The sequence below is a fragment of the Choloepus didactylus genome (assembly GCF_015220235.1).
Source record: "Choloepus didactylus isolate mChoDid1 chromosome 23 unlocalized genomic scaffold, mChoDid1.pri SUPER_23_unloc7, whole genome shotgun sequence".
Classification (NCBI taxonomy): Eukaryota; Metazoa; Chordata; class Mammalia; order Pilosa; family Megalonychidae; genus Choloepus; species Choloepus didactylus.
The window spans coordinates 28,783-42,843 of NW_023637601.1; the positions used below are offsets into that span (position 1 = coordinate 28,783).

The following is a 14,061-nucleotide window of genomic DNA, read 5'->3' on the forward strand; positions in this document are numbered from 1 at the left end:
AACTAGGTTGGGAAATTTTCCCTATGTCTTGAAACACTCTTCCTAGCCCTTTACTCTTCTCTTCACCTTTGGGGACACCAATGATTCTTATGTTTGTCCACTTCATGTTGTCCATCATAATGCTGAGATCTACTTCAAATCTTTCAATTTTGTTAACCATTTGGTCTTTTGTGTGTTTGCTTTCAATTGTGCTGTCCTCTAGTTCACCTATTCTTTCTTCTACATCTTCAAATTTGCTAATGTGCATCTCTACTATATTTTTAATTTGATCAACTGTTTCTTTTTTTTCTGTAATACTGTCTAACTTTTTATTTATTCTTTTAAACTCTTCTTTTTGCTCTTCTAGAGTCTTCTTGATGTCCTTTATGTCTTTAGCTATCTCACTGACACTTCTGTGTAATTCTTTAATTAATTGCACCAAATTTTGTGTCCCCTCTGGCTTTTTAATTTGTTCATTTGAATTCTCCATATCTTCTAAATTTCTTGGGAACTTCATGATTTTCTGTTGGCTTCAGTGCATCTGCTTGTCTTGACAAGTATATTATGGAAAATGCAGGATTATCTGAGCATTCATATATAATTTGGCAGAGCTGCAGACAGACTGGCAAGGGAGTAAACTAGAAAGAGAGCAAGAGAAAGATTGTAAGATAAAGATAGCAAAATGCCAAATATTAATGAAACTGGGTAAAGGCTATGTAGGGGCCTTTTAATACATTTTGATAGTTTCCATTTAGTTTGTAATGATTTTGAAATACAATGGTAACATAGAACTCAAATGAATGAGAAACTGACATTAGCAGTGAGTGGTCTCAGTGCAGAGAAGGGTTTGGTCTCATTTCCCCTTGGAGCACTATGGAAAATGCTACTGCCTGTATATGACCCATAGTGATAATCCTCCTCACCCTCCAGCTGGAGCCTGGAGATGCTCAGGGAGGCCCTGCTGCCGGACCTGGAGCCAGGAAAGTGACCAGGGATAGTTTAAATTTCCAAACTATTTAATGTCAGGCTCAATACCCCTTACTGGATTTTCAGGTCTCCCTCTGCATTCGGTCACCTCCAACATGTTCTTTTGGTTGAAGTATGTGAGTAAAATCAAGAGCCATGTAGGCATGTCCCTATGGCTTTCTTTGTACTTTAGAGTACAAGATTTGATTTGGACAGTAGTCAAAAAAACTTGCAGGCAGGTTGGTTTTTGAAAAAACAATGGTCAGTCATATAAATATTCCCCAGATGAGACAATGAACTAAGATTGGGGTATGGAGAGAGATGCAAAAAGACTAGGATGAAGTACCCAATTTCTTACTTTCCTTCAACAAAATTTACAGAGCTTTTTAAAAAGAGGCTGAAAAAATGGATCTGGACAGATAAAAAAAAACTTCCAATGAAGAGATATTTGCCCACAACAAAAACAAAAAGTAACCCCAAATAGTCACACTCCTGCATAATCTCTTCCCACTAAATATGGGTGGAAAGTTTGACTGGCTTCTACAAATAGTTTGGTAAAAGTTATAGAAAGTCATTCACATGATTACATTATATTATACAAGATGCCTTCTTAGCAAACTGGACTGGGAGATTCTCTCTGTTGGCCCTAAATTTGCAAAAACCCCTACTGTGGCCAGCCAGTACAGGAGCTCATCTGTCAGGGGGCTGCAGGTGATCCCTAGCCTGAAAAAAGCCCAGGACCCCATCATAAAGCAGCTAGGAAATGAATTCTGTCAGGGGAGTTGGGAGCAGTTTTAGAGAGCTATGTTGTCATCTGGATGTGTCTTTCCCAATTGCACCTCCAGATGAGAATATAGCCAGGTCAACCTGGGAAGACTTTGAGCACAGGACCCAGTTAAGCTGGAACAGATCCCTAACCCAGGGAAAACAAGAGTAGCAGATGGCTGTCCTTGGAAGCTGCAGGGTTTGTGGTAATTTGTTACACAGCCAGAGAAAACTAATATATGGACCATCTGGGTCACTTGTTCAAATCCAGAGGAGATGAGATGAGGAAGTCAGAAGATCTGGGTCAGTAAGTCTCAAGGACCTGAACTCCTACTGAGGTGCAGAGAAGAGGACTTCAGGGAAGGTGTCCTCTGAGCCATCTCAGGTGCAGTAAGAAACCACTGCCTTGTCCCTGCTCTTGCCACTGGAGTGTGAGAACAAGCCTACAGCCTCAGGCCATGTCAGAACAAGGAGGGAGCTTTTATTTTAATTTGGGCAAGCCAGACCCCTTGAGAGACAGCTTCCTTTTTCCACTTCATTATAAGAAGCAACAACAGTTTTGTGGGGGACCCATTGCTGAAGCACCTGCAGCCTGGTGATGAGCCTAAGTGATGGCAGAAATCATACACTGACCCGAAGGCAAGTGTGAACATCCCAGGCACTGAGCCCTTTGGGAAGTTTTGTTCTCACTTCCCCATGATCTTGGACCACTGCACTACCACTGCTGCCTCCATATAAGAAGCAGTGATAAATAGCCTCAGCTTCAGGCTGGAGACAGAGATGCTCAAGGAGGCTGTGTTCCTAGACTTAGAGCCAGAGAAGTGGTCAGGGACCCCTGAGGGCAAGAACTAAGTCATAAATGAGGAGCACGTGGGCTATGCCTGGGTTGCTGTTGGTACCAGGACACCTGTTCATACCCCCAATGTCACTGATGCTTCCAGTACAGGAGATGGTGACTGTTCAGGAGCCCTGGAAACTGAGGGAGGCTGAGTCAGTTGTGATTGTGCCCAGGACCCTGAAAAGGCAAAGAAAGACAGTGAGCTCACGACCAGGCTCCCCAAATAAGGAAAGGAATAAAGGAAGGGGCCACCCATGAACCAATAATGAGTTGTCACACCTGTGCAGTGAGGATGGTGAGGAGGAGGAGAACCCAGGCCACAGTGGATGCATCCAGAACTCTGCTGAGTCCCTCAGGTGGGCAGGGCAGCCTCAGGACTCTATCCCACCAGGTTGTCTGGCTCTGAGGGGAGGGGTGGGCAGAGAATGATTCATACAAATCTGCTAGTGGAGCCTTGACCTTCCTAATTGCCCACTATGGCTACAGAACCTTGAGGATGGGACCCTTCAGTGTGGCCTGCCTCCTGGTCCTTGGCATAGAGGGAGGACTCAGATGTGCTCCACACCTAAATAGCTCTCAGGCTGATCCCCAGAGTCACAGAGCTGCTATGCAGAGGTTGCACAAGTCAGGAACCCCATCACCTACTACTCTCAGTCCCTCAAAGAGCTGGCCAGAGCCCAGAGAACTCCACTCAGCACAGGCCAGCCAGAGCCCTGGGATTATGGGAGAGTGACCCCAGTGCTGAAAAGCTCCTTATTGTGTCCCTGATTGACACCCATGGCTGCCACAGAAAAGATAAGGGAATTTCCCCTAGGGACAGTCCTGCCACAAATGATCCCTGAATGCTTGCCATGCCCCGGCTCTTTTAATGACCAAACTTCCAGACACATTCTTCTGCATCAAAAGGTTATTTAGGTACATAAACTAGAAATCATTAAGGAGCACAATCCAGCAGTATGCTCACAGTTCTATCCCCTGCACTTCAAAGTGTAAATTCCATGGGATGTGTTTGCAAAGTTATCAAATCAGTACAAGATGAGGGTAGGACTATAGTATATGTGTTATTCTGCATTAGTTTTTTTCCACTCAACAATATGGACATTTCATATCTTACATGGCCTAATAACATTCTTTTTCCTGTTTCTCTCTCATCCTTCTCAAACTCAGGGTTCAAGACCAAGAACCACGGTGATCTTCATCTCTTACTCATATGCCCCACATCAAATCCAAAATCAAGTCCTGCTGATTCTACCTCCAGAAGTCCTGAGAACTGTCCACAGCCCCCCATGAAGAAGCAAAGACCTCCCACATGGAGCAGCAATGGGGCTCCCATCTGGTCTTCCTGCTTCTTTCTCACTTCACACTGCCCACATGGCAACCACATGGAAACCTGAAAATATATACCTCTGGTCCTGTCATGACTTGACTCACAAATTTGTCAATTTACTTAGCATACCCCTGCCCCCACCTCCCACATCTCACCCCTCAAACACACTTTCTACTTTCCTGTTTCACTGTGATACAGCCCCCAGGCCCCCTTCCTTCATTGGGACCCTCAACAGGAGTCAATTCTTGGCCAAGAGTGCCCTCTGGTAGACCAAATCACCTCAGGAAATCATGAGGGATCAGCTCTAGATGAAAGGAGAGCAATGAAGGGAGTTGCTAATTGGAAAAAGATCTTGAAGGAGCAAAACCTAAAAAGGCCCAAGGAGTGCATATTCTGCAGAGAAGAAAATCTAATTGAATCCTGCTGGGATGACCTCTGCTCCTGGGGTTATGTAAATGAGTAAAGATCTGGGAGCAGCTGGACTCTGCTGCCCTGAGGCTCCCTATCCAGGGGCTCTTATCACACTGGGGTCCTTGCCAGCAAAGAGGAGGAGGATGGATTTCTCTCTGGTCATCCTGGGAACCAGGACTCTAAGGTCATCTCCTTCCCATGGATATGTCTCTTCCTTGCTGGCACAGAGACTTTGAGGGAGATTCTCAGAGAGATGTGACTAAACACACTAAATAGGGATGTCAGCTCACTCAGTGAATGGAAAAGATAAGGCCTACCTGTTCCTACTGGGAATGGGAGGGATGGGACATGGAGATTTTTGTGGTAAGAAAGTCCTGAGGACAATATTTCAGCACCACTACCCTCCCCATGGGGCTACTTTTACAGACCTTCAGACCTGAAGAAGGTGAGAAAGAGTTCTGAGGTGGTTGCATCAGTAATTGCTCAGCATGAGGTCAAGGTGTGCAGGGGAGGAAAATCAGTTATACAGAGACTTGTCCCTCTCTTCAGAAGCCACAAGGACATGCTTCACTGTTCAAGACCTCAGTGGCTCTTCTCTCTCTTTCTCCCCATCTCCCTCTCTTCTCTCTCTCCTTCCTTCCTTCCCTCTGTTTTTGGAAGAAGCATATCTTCCAAAGACAGAGCACACTATGAGGTGTCAGATCTGATGGCCAGTTCAGAAGCCATCAGTCTGGGGATGTGGATCTGGTTTGGGGCCCAAGGGATGAAACTGTGTTTCTTGGGCTCCAGCATAAAGAGGTACCAGGGAAAACCCCACCTCCAAACTCAAAATTCTCTTCTTTAGGTTGTCATAGAAGAACCGCACTTCAGGTTTACCTCCATCCTGTATCTCTCTACACCCTTTGTCCTTTGCAAGAGACTGCAAGTTGTTGACATGATTCATAATAAAAATTAATTTATGCCAAAAATGTAAGTCAGGAGAAAGAACTGGAAGAGATAGTTTTTTTTTTTTTCCATTTTATGAGACAGTTTTATAATGGAAGAGACAAAAATAAATATTTATCCTGATGATTGAAATACCTGAGAACTCACTGAGAATACATAAAGTATGGTTGTGTTTCTGGGTGCTAACAATTCCAGGGCACATGCCTGCTCTGTTAGGAGGGTTTGCCCAAAATTCAATATGAAAATAATATAAGGAGAAAATTATCTTTACCAAACTTACCACTTGAGAAAGACTACTTTTGTTTTTTGTAAGCTTCCTTCCAAGGTCAGTGGTTCTCAAAATTTTGGTTTCTGGATCACTTTAAGCTCTTAAAAATAAGTGAGGGTGGTGGTGGTGGAAATCTCCCTGGCAACTCAGGATATGACTCTCAAGGAAGAATCTGCACCCAAAATAATGGGATTGAGAACACCTTGTTGACCAAATGGGGGATGCAAAATGAAACAAAATAAAGCTTCAGTGGTTGAGAGACTTCAAATGGAGTCTAGAGGTCACTCTGGTGGACATTCTTTTGCACTATATAGATAACCCTTTTAGGTTTTGATGTATCAGAATGGCTAGAAGAAAATCCCTGAAACTACCAAACTCCAACCCACTAGCCTTGACTCTTGAAGATGATTGTATACCAATGTAAACAATATAGATTACAAGGGTTGACAGTGTGATTGTGAAAACCTTGTGGATTACACTCCCTTTATCCAGTGTATGGATGGATGAGTAGAAAAATGGGGACAAAAAACTAAATGAAAAATAGGGTGGGATGGGGGATGATTTGGGTGTTTATTTTTATTTTTTATTCTTACTCTGATTCTTTCTGGTATAAGGAAAATGTTCAAAAACAGATTGGGGTGATGAATGCACAACTATATGATGGTACTGTGAACAGTTGATTGTACAACATGAATGATTGTATGGTATGTGAGTATATCTCAATAAAACTGAATTAAAAAAATATAGGCCTATCAAATTGTGCCCTTCCCCTTGCAGATGGAAAAGCATGAAAAAAAGTTTAAATGTATAACACTCCTCTTTCAAAATGCCACTCCTGGTGAAAGTTGTAGCACATTGTCCTTCCTTTTCCCTCCAGTCTAGAAGAGAAGTTTCAGGGCTGTACCAGCTTCTTGCCTTGGTCCCAGAAACCACTCAGCTTGTCTCTCCAGATGGGAAGAAGGGCTCCAGGATCTTGGTACCATGGCCTTGTGTATAACAGTGTGGAATGTGAGCAAGGACAGTACTGGCAACTTCTCCAGCTTAGCTATACCCTGAGCAGACCTCTGGTGGTACTACAGGAAGGGCATCCTCCAGCCAACACAACCTGAAAATTGGGGAGGAACTTGTGCTCTGGTTTAATTGGCTATCTCATTCACCCTGGCATTTGAAAGTAAAGAAAAATTACCAACTCAAGGCAAAGGAGATAAGAGAAATATCTGACATGTACCTGGTTCCTTTGATGAAAGAATTTATTTAGATAGAATTGGGGTTCCCTAGGGAGTTCCAAATGAGTTTAGAGCTAGAAATCAAGTGGCTGCAGGATTTGAATCATTCTTATTCTGGTGGGTCACCATCAATAAAAAATGTGGATTGGATCAATTATATCTATTATAATCAGCAAAGATTTATCAACTATACCAGGGATGTCATTAAGGGAATAGCAGAACAGTAAGATGTCACTAGCCAAATGGCATGGAAAAATAGAATGGCCCCAGACATGATGCAAGCTGAAAAGGGAGGTATCTGTGTTGGTTGGAGGAAGTTGTTGCACAATCATCCACAATAATATGGCACCCAATGGAACTATCACAAAAGCTTTACTAGGCTTAACAGCCTTATCTCAGGAACTAGCAGAAAATTCTGGCATTAACAACCCACTCACAGGGTGGTTGGAAAATTGGTTCAGGAAATGGAAAGGAATTGCAACATCTGTTTTAACTTCCCGTATCATTTCAGCTGGAGTGCTCACAGCAGCTGGGTGTTACATTGTCCCATGTGCCAAGGGGTTAGTTCAGAGACTCATCAAAACTGCCCTAATCAAGAATATCAGCAGAAGAATCTATACCCACCTTAAGGAGAAAGATCCCTATGATGAGGAATGTGAAAAAGCTCCTAGCAAACTTGAGTAACTAAAATATGAAAACTAAAAATGTTTAAAAAAAGAAAGGGGGGGGGAATCTGTAAGAAAGGGTTAAGTTTAGTTTTCACATAAAGACCACATGGAATAGAGAAAATGGAGATTGGGCAGAAGAGCTGGTTTACTAGCCCCAAAGTGAGGGGAAGGAAAAAGAGAGTGCCATGACATAACTCTAGAATCAGTGCCAGTTCCTTATGTGGGAAAGATAACCAGGGTTACTGGAATGTAAAAGAATGTGGGGGTATGGTCAAAGGTGGGAACTCTCAGTGGGAAATTTAAACTGGGTGAGCTCTCTTGGATAGACTGTACAACTTAAAATCCCAAAGGTGGGCTAGTTAGCTCTCTTGGATAGACAGTACCCTCTGTAGTATCCAGCCAATAGAGAAACAGAGGAGGGACTTGTGTTTAGGCCTAGGATATAAATTTTTGCTGTGATCTACTGTTCAGCATGCCTGCCACATTTCTGGTTGTGTGTCCATTCTTGCAAGATCATGAATAAATTCTTTTCTTCTCCAAAATATAAAATAAAATAAAATAGGCCTAGGAATTAGCAAAAAATTTAAAAAATAACAGGGGACTTCTTAGAGCTTCTGGAAGATGGTGGTTAGGAGAGAGAGGGCAAAAAAACATCTCCATGAAAAATATTAGATAAAAGAAAACAAGTGACCCAGAACACAAGTTTCAGTGATGCACCAGCTGGACAAGGTCTGTTAAATCCACAGGGACCATGCACTTGGTGAAACCAGGAGTCTGCATTCTGAAATGAGTGAGTAAACCTGCTGGATAACCAGCAGCCATGCTGCAGTCTGGGGAAACTGGGAGTTGGTGTTTGGAGTTGGACTAGTTTTAAAAACCCAAAAGCAACTGCAGATACAGCAGCAACAACTGCACAGTGAAGCGCAGTGGGAACCGCATCCCCACAAAATATGGGCACACCTGAATACCTGGCATGGATGATAGCCTTTCATGAACCCACTGCTAATTGTCACAGAGCTAGGGAGGCAGAGGTCAGCAAAAAGGGGAATAACCACACCCCATAAAACCACCTTCCCAGCAGGCTGGGAAAGCTACTGCCCAGCACCAGCACCATAGCCCAGAGCTATGCCAAACAACCCAGTGTGATGGGAAGTGTTTCCAGAAACATGCATGCCTGCCACAATACCTGGCATGGATGATAGCCTTTCACGCACCTGCAGCTAATTGTCCTGGAGCTAGGAAGGTGGGGGTGTGCAAAAAGGGGGAAATTAACACACCTCATTCAGCCATTCTTTCAGCAGGCTGTGAACACCCCTACATGGCCCTGCAGCCCAGAACTTCCCTTGGGGGAAGGTGCTCACTTGTGACATAGCACACTTTTCCCTCAGCAGAGGCACAGCTTGGAAGAGGGACCTACTTGGAAGTCCCAGGGATATGCCAATACTAAGGACTTGTTTGTCAGTGGCAGAGAAAAACTGGTGAGACTGAACTGAAGGTTTAGACTCTTGCAATAGCTTTACATTTCCAGGAACACCTGGGAGGTTTGATTATTAAAGCCACCCTCCCTCCCTAACTGCTCAGACACATGTCCCACATTCAGGGTGGGCAACACCAACTACACATGCAAACTTGGTGCACCAATTGGACCCCTACAAGATTCATATCCCTGCTCACCACAAAGACAAAGTTGGGGAGAACTGGCTTGAGGGGAAAAGGTGGTTCAGGGATGCCACATGCTGGTCAGTTAGAGAAAGTGTACGCCACCAAGCTGTAGATCTGACAAATTAGATGAATAAGCCTACATATCCTAAAAGAACCCTATCAAGTAAAGCAAATGCCAAGAGGCCAAAAACAACAGAAAATTTTAAAGCATATGAAGGAATGAGATGATATGGATAACCCAAACCCAAACACCCAAATCAAAAGATCAGAGGAGACCCAGTATTTGAGGCAATTAATCAAAGAACTAAAGACACACAATGAGAGCACAGCACAGGATATAAAGGACAAGAAGAAGACCCTAGAGGAGCATAAAGAAGAAATTGCAAGAGTAAATTAAAAAAAAATGATCTTATGGAAATAAAAGAAACTGTTGACCAAATTTAAAAGATTCTGGATACTCACAGTATAAGACTGGAGGAAGCTGGACAGTGAATCAGCAAACTCAGAAGACAGAAAAGTGAAAGAACAAAAGAAAGAATGGGGAAGAAAATAAAAAAATCAAAATGGACCTCAGGGATATGATGGATAATATAAAATGTCCAAATGTAAGAGTGATTGGTGTTCCAGAAGGGCAAGAGAAGGGTGAAGGTCTAGGAAGAGTTTTCAAAGAAATTGTTGGGAAGAACTTCCTAAACCTTCTAAACAACATAAATACACAACTCATAAATGCCCAGTGAACTCCAAATAGAATATAAATCCAAATAAACTCACTCTGAGACATATTCTGATCAGACTGTCAAATACTGAAGAGAGGGAGCAAGTTCTGAAAGCAGCAAGAGAAAAGCAATTCACCACTCACAAAGGAAACAGCATAAGACTAAGTAGTAATTACTCAGCATCCACCATGAAGGTGAGAAAGCAGTGGCATGGCATATTTAAAATTCTGAGAGAGAAAAAATTGCCTACCAAGAATTCTTTATCCAGCAAAGGTCTCCTTCAAATTTGAGGGACAGCTTAAATTTTTCACAAACAAATGCTGAGAGAATTTGCTAACAAGAGACCTGCCCTACTTGAGATACTGAAGGGAGCCCTACCAACAGAGAAACAAAGAAAAGAGAAAGAGAGATGGAAAAAGGTTCAGTACTAAAGAGATTCAATATGGGTATGTTAAAGGACTTTAAGAGAGAGGGAAAAATATATCTGACAAACATAAACCAAGGATAGGATGGCTGATTCAAGAAATGTCTTCACAGTAATAACATTGAATGCAAAGGATTAAACTCCCCAATTAAAAGATATAGATTGGCAGAATGGATAAAAAATATGAACAATCAATATGTTGCATACAAGAAACTCAAACACAGACACAAAGAAATTAAAAGTGAAAGGATGGAAAAAATATTTCATGCAAGTTACAGACAAAAGAAAGCACAAGTAGCAATATTAACCTCAGATAAAATACCTGAAATGCAAGGATGTTATGAGAGACAAAGAAGGCCACTACATGCTAATAAAAGAAGCAATTCAACAAGAAGAAATAATCATAAATGTTTATGCACCCAATCAAAGAGCCACAAAATACATGAGAGAAATATCCGAGTGAAAATTCAATAACCATTTCCAGCTCTAATGGGTATCTTTGTTCAAAGCCAAGTCTAAGACCTCTTGAACCTGGCTACTTATTGAATACTTCATAGAGTTCTGTTCTTCCTGTCTCTAGAACTTTTAGAGGTTTGATTATCTGTAAAGCACAGAATCTGATGAAACTGTTTTCTGATAAATGTTTTTATTATACTGCAGCTAAACATCACTGTCTTTTCATTTGTTAAAAGAAACTGTAACAGTGAATGACCACTTGATCCTGTGCCTCACCCCCATAATGAAAGTAATCTTTATGGAAAGTAAAGATTCTTGAAAACTTAAAATCAGAACCAATAATCATTATTCACCATTTAGATGTGAATAACTGTAAATGATTTTTTAAACAACACATATGACACTCATTTAATAATTTAGTTAATAAACAACCCACATCTCTATATTAGTTTTTAACACTTCCATGGATTTTGTAGAAAGCAAATTCAAGAACTTGAAATATATTGGTAGGTCATGTAATGATTACCTGACATTTTCCAGAAGATTCTCATATTCTCATTGTCATTTAGTAGGTAACAGAACAATATGAACACACCCAGTTCCTAAAGCTCCTGAAATGACCTGATACTCTTTAACATTACGTGTTATTAAACAAGGTTTCTGAAATAGCACATTAAGAAATTACATAAAAAAATATTTCATACAAGCTACAGCCAAAAGAAAGCAGGTGTAGCAATATTAATCTCAGATAAAACAGACTTTAAATGCAGGGATGTTTTGAGAGACAATGAAGGCCACTACATACTAATAAAAGGGGCAATTCAACAAGAAGAAGTAACAATCATAAATGTTTATGCACCCAATCAAGGTGCCACAAAATACATGAGAGAAACACTGGCAAAACTAAAGGAAGCAATTGATGTTTCCACAATAATTGTGGGAGACTTCAACACATCACTCTCTCCTATAGATAGATCAACCAGACAGAAGACCAATAAGGAAACTGAAAACCTAAACAATCTGATAAATGAATTACATTTAAGAGACATATACAGAACATTACATCCCAAATCACCAGGATACACATACTTTTCTAGTGCTTACGGAACTTTCTCCTAAATAGATCATATGCTGGGACATAAAACAAGCCTCAATAAATTTAAAGAGATTCAGATTATTCAAAGCACATTCTCTGACCACAATGGACTACAATTAGAAGTCAATAACCATCAGAGACTTAGAAAATTCACAAATACCTGGAGGTTAAACAACACACTCCTAAACAATCAGTGGGTTAAAGAAGAAATAGCAAGAGAAATTGCTAAATATATAGAGATGAATCAAAATGAGAACACAACATACCAAAACCTATGGGATGCAGCAAAAGCAGTGCTGAGGGGGAAATTTATAGCACTAAACGCATATATTAAAAAGGAAGAAAGAGACAAAATCAAAGAACTAATGGATCAACTGAAGAAGCTAGAAAATGAACAGCAAACTAATCCTAAACCAAGTAGAAGAAAAGAAATAACAAGGATTAAAGCAGAAATAAATGACATAGAGAACAAAAAAACAATAGAGAGGATAAATATCACCAAAAGTTGGTTCTTTGAGAAGATCAACAAGATTGACAAGCCCCTAGCTAGACTGACAAAATCAAAAAGAGAGAAGACCCATATAAACAAAATAATGAATCAAAACGGTGACATAACTGCAGATCCTGAAGAAATTAAAAAAAATTATAAGAGGATACTATGAACAACTGTATGGCAACAAACTGGATAATGTAGAGGAAATGGACAAGTTCCTGGAAACATATGAACAACCTAGACTGACCAGAGAAGAAACAGAAGACCTCAACCAACCCATCACAAGCAAAGAGATCCAATCAGTCATCAAAAATCTTCCCACAAATAAATGCCCAGGGCCAGATGATGGCTTCACAGGGGAATTCTACCAAACTTTCCAGAAAGAACTGACACCAATCTTACTCAAAACTCTTTCAAAACATTGAAGAAAATGGAACACTACCTAACTCATTTTATGAAGCTAACATCAATCTAATACCAAAACCAGGCAAAGATGCTACAAAAAAGGAAAACTACCAGCCAATCTCCCTAATGAATACAGATGCAAAAATCCTCAACAAAATACTTGCAAATCGAATCCAAAGAAACATTAAACAAATCATACACCATGACCAAGTGGGGTTCATTCCAGGCATGCAAGGATGGTTCAACATAAGAAAATCAATCAATGTATTACAACACATTAACAAATCAAAAGGGAAAAATCAAATGATCATCTCAATAGATGCTGAAAAAGCATTTGACAAAATCCAACATCCGTTTTTGATAAAAACACTTGAAAAGGTAGGAATTGAAGGAAACTTCCTCAATATGATAAAGAGCATATATGAAAAACCACAGCCAGCATAGTACTCAATGGTGAGAGACTGAAAGCCTTCCCTCTAAGATCAGGAACAAGAAAAGGATCCTCACTGTCACCACTGTTATTCAACATTGTGCTGGAAGTGCTAGCCAGGGCAATCCGGCAAGACAAAGAAATAAAAGGCATCCAAATTGGAAAAGAAGAAGTAAAACTGTCATTGTTTGCAGGTGATATGATCTTATATCTAGAAAACCCTGAGAAATCGACGATACAGCTACTAGAGCTAATAAACAAATTTAGCAAAGTAGCGGGATACAAGATTAATGCACATAAGTCAGTAATGTTTCTATATGCTAGAAATGAACAAACTGAAGAGACACTCAAGAAAAAGATACCATGTTCAATAGCAACTAAAAAAATCAAGTACCTAGGAATAAACTTAACGAAAGATGTAAAAGACCTATACAAAGAAAACTACATAACTCTACTAAAAGAAATAGAAGGGGACCTTAAAAGATGGAAAAATATTCCATGTTCATGGATAGGAAGGCTAAATGTCATTAAGATGTCAATTCTACCCAAACTCATCTACAGATTCAATGCAATCCCAATCAAAATTCCAACAACCTACTTTGCAGACTTGGAAAAGCTAGTTATCAAATTTATTTAGAAAGGGAAGATGCCTCGAATTGCTAAAGACACTCTAAAAAAGAAAAACAAAATGGGAGGACTTACACTCCCTGACTTTGAAGTTTATTATAAAGCCACAGTTGCCAAAACAGCATGGTACTGGCACAAAGATAGACATATAGGTCAATGGAATTGCATTGAGAATTCAGAGATAGACCCCCAGATCTATGGCCGACTGATCTTTGATAAGGCCCCCAAAGTCACTGAACTGGGTCATAATGGTCTTTTCAACAAATGGGGCTGTGAGAGTTGGAGATCCATATCCAAAAGAATGAAAGAGGACCCCTACCTCACCCCCTACACAAAAATTAACTCAAAATGGACCAAAG

General features: G+C 40.7%; 1 long non-coding RNA gene across 1 annotated transcript in view; it reads right to left on the reverse strand.

Annotated features, from left to right (window-relative positions):
• The window catches only part of LOC119525105, a 27,427-nt gene continuing 13,366 nt past the window's right edge, over positions 1-14,061 (reverse strand). Inside the window, exons 3-5 of the long non-coding RNA XR_005214921.1 lie at positions 2,828-2,950; positions 2,628-2,725; positions 1-617 (exon numbers count right to left, since the gene is read on the reverse strand). This is a non-coding gene — a long non-coding RNA (uncharacterized LOC119525105). The remainder of the gene's footprint in view (positions 618-2,627; positions 2,726-2,827; positions 2,951-14,061) is intronic.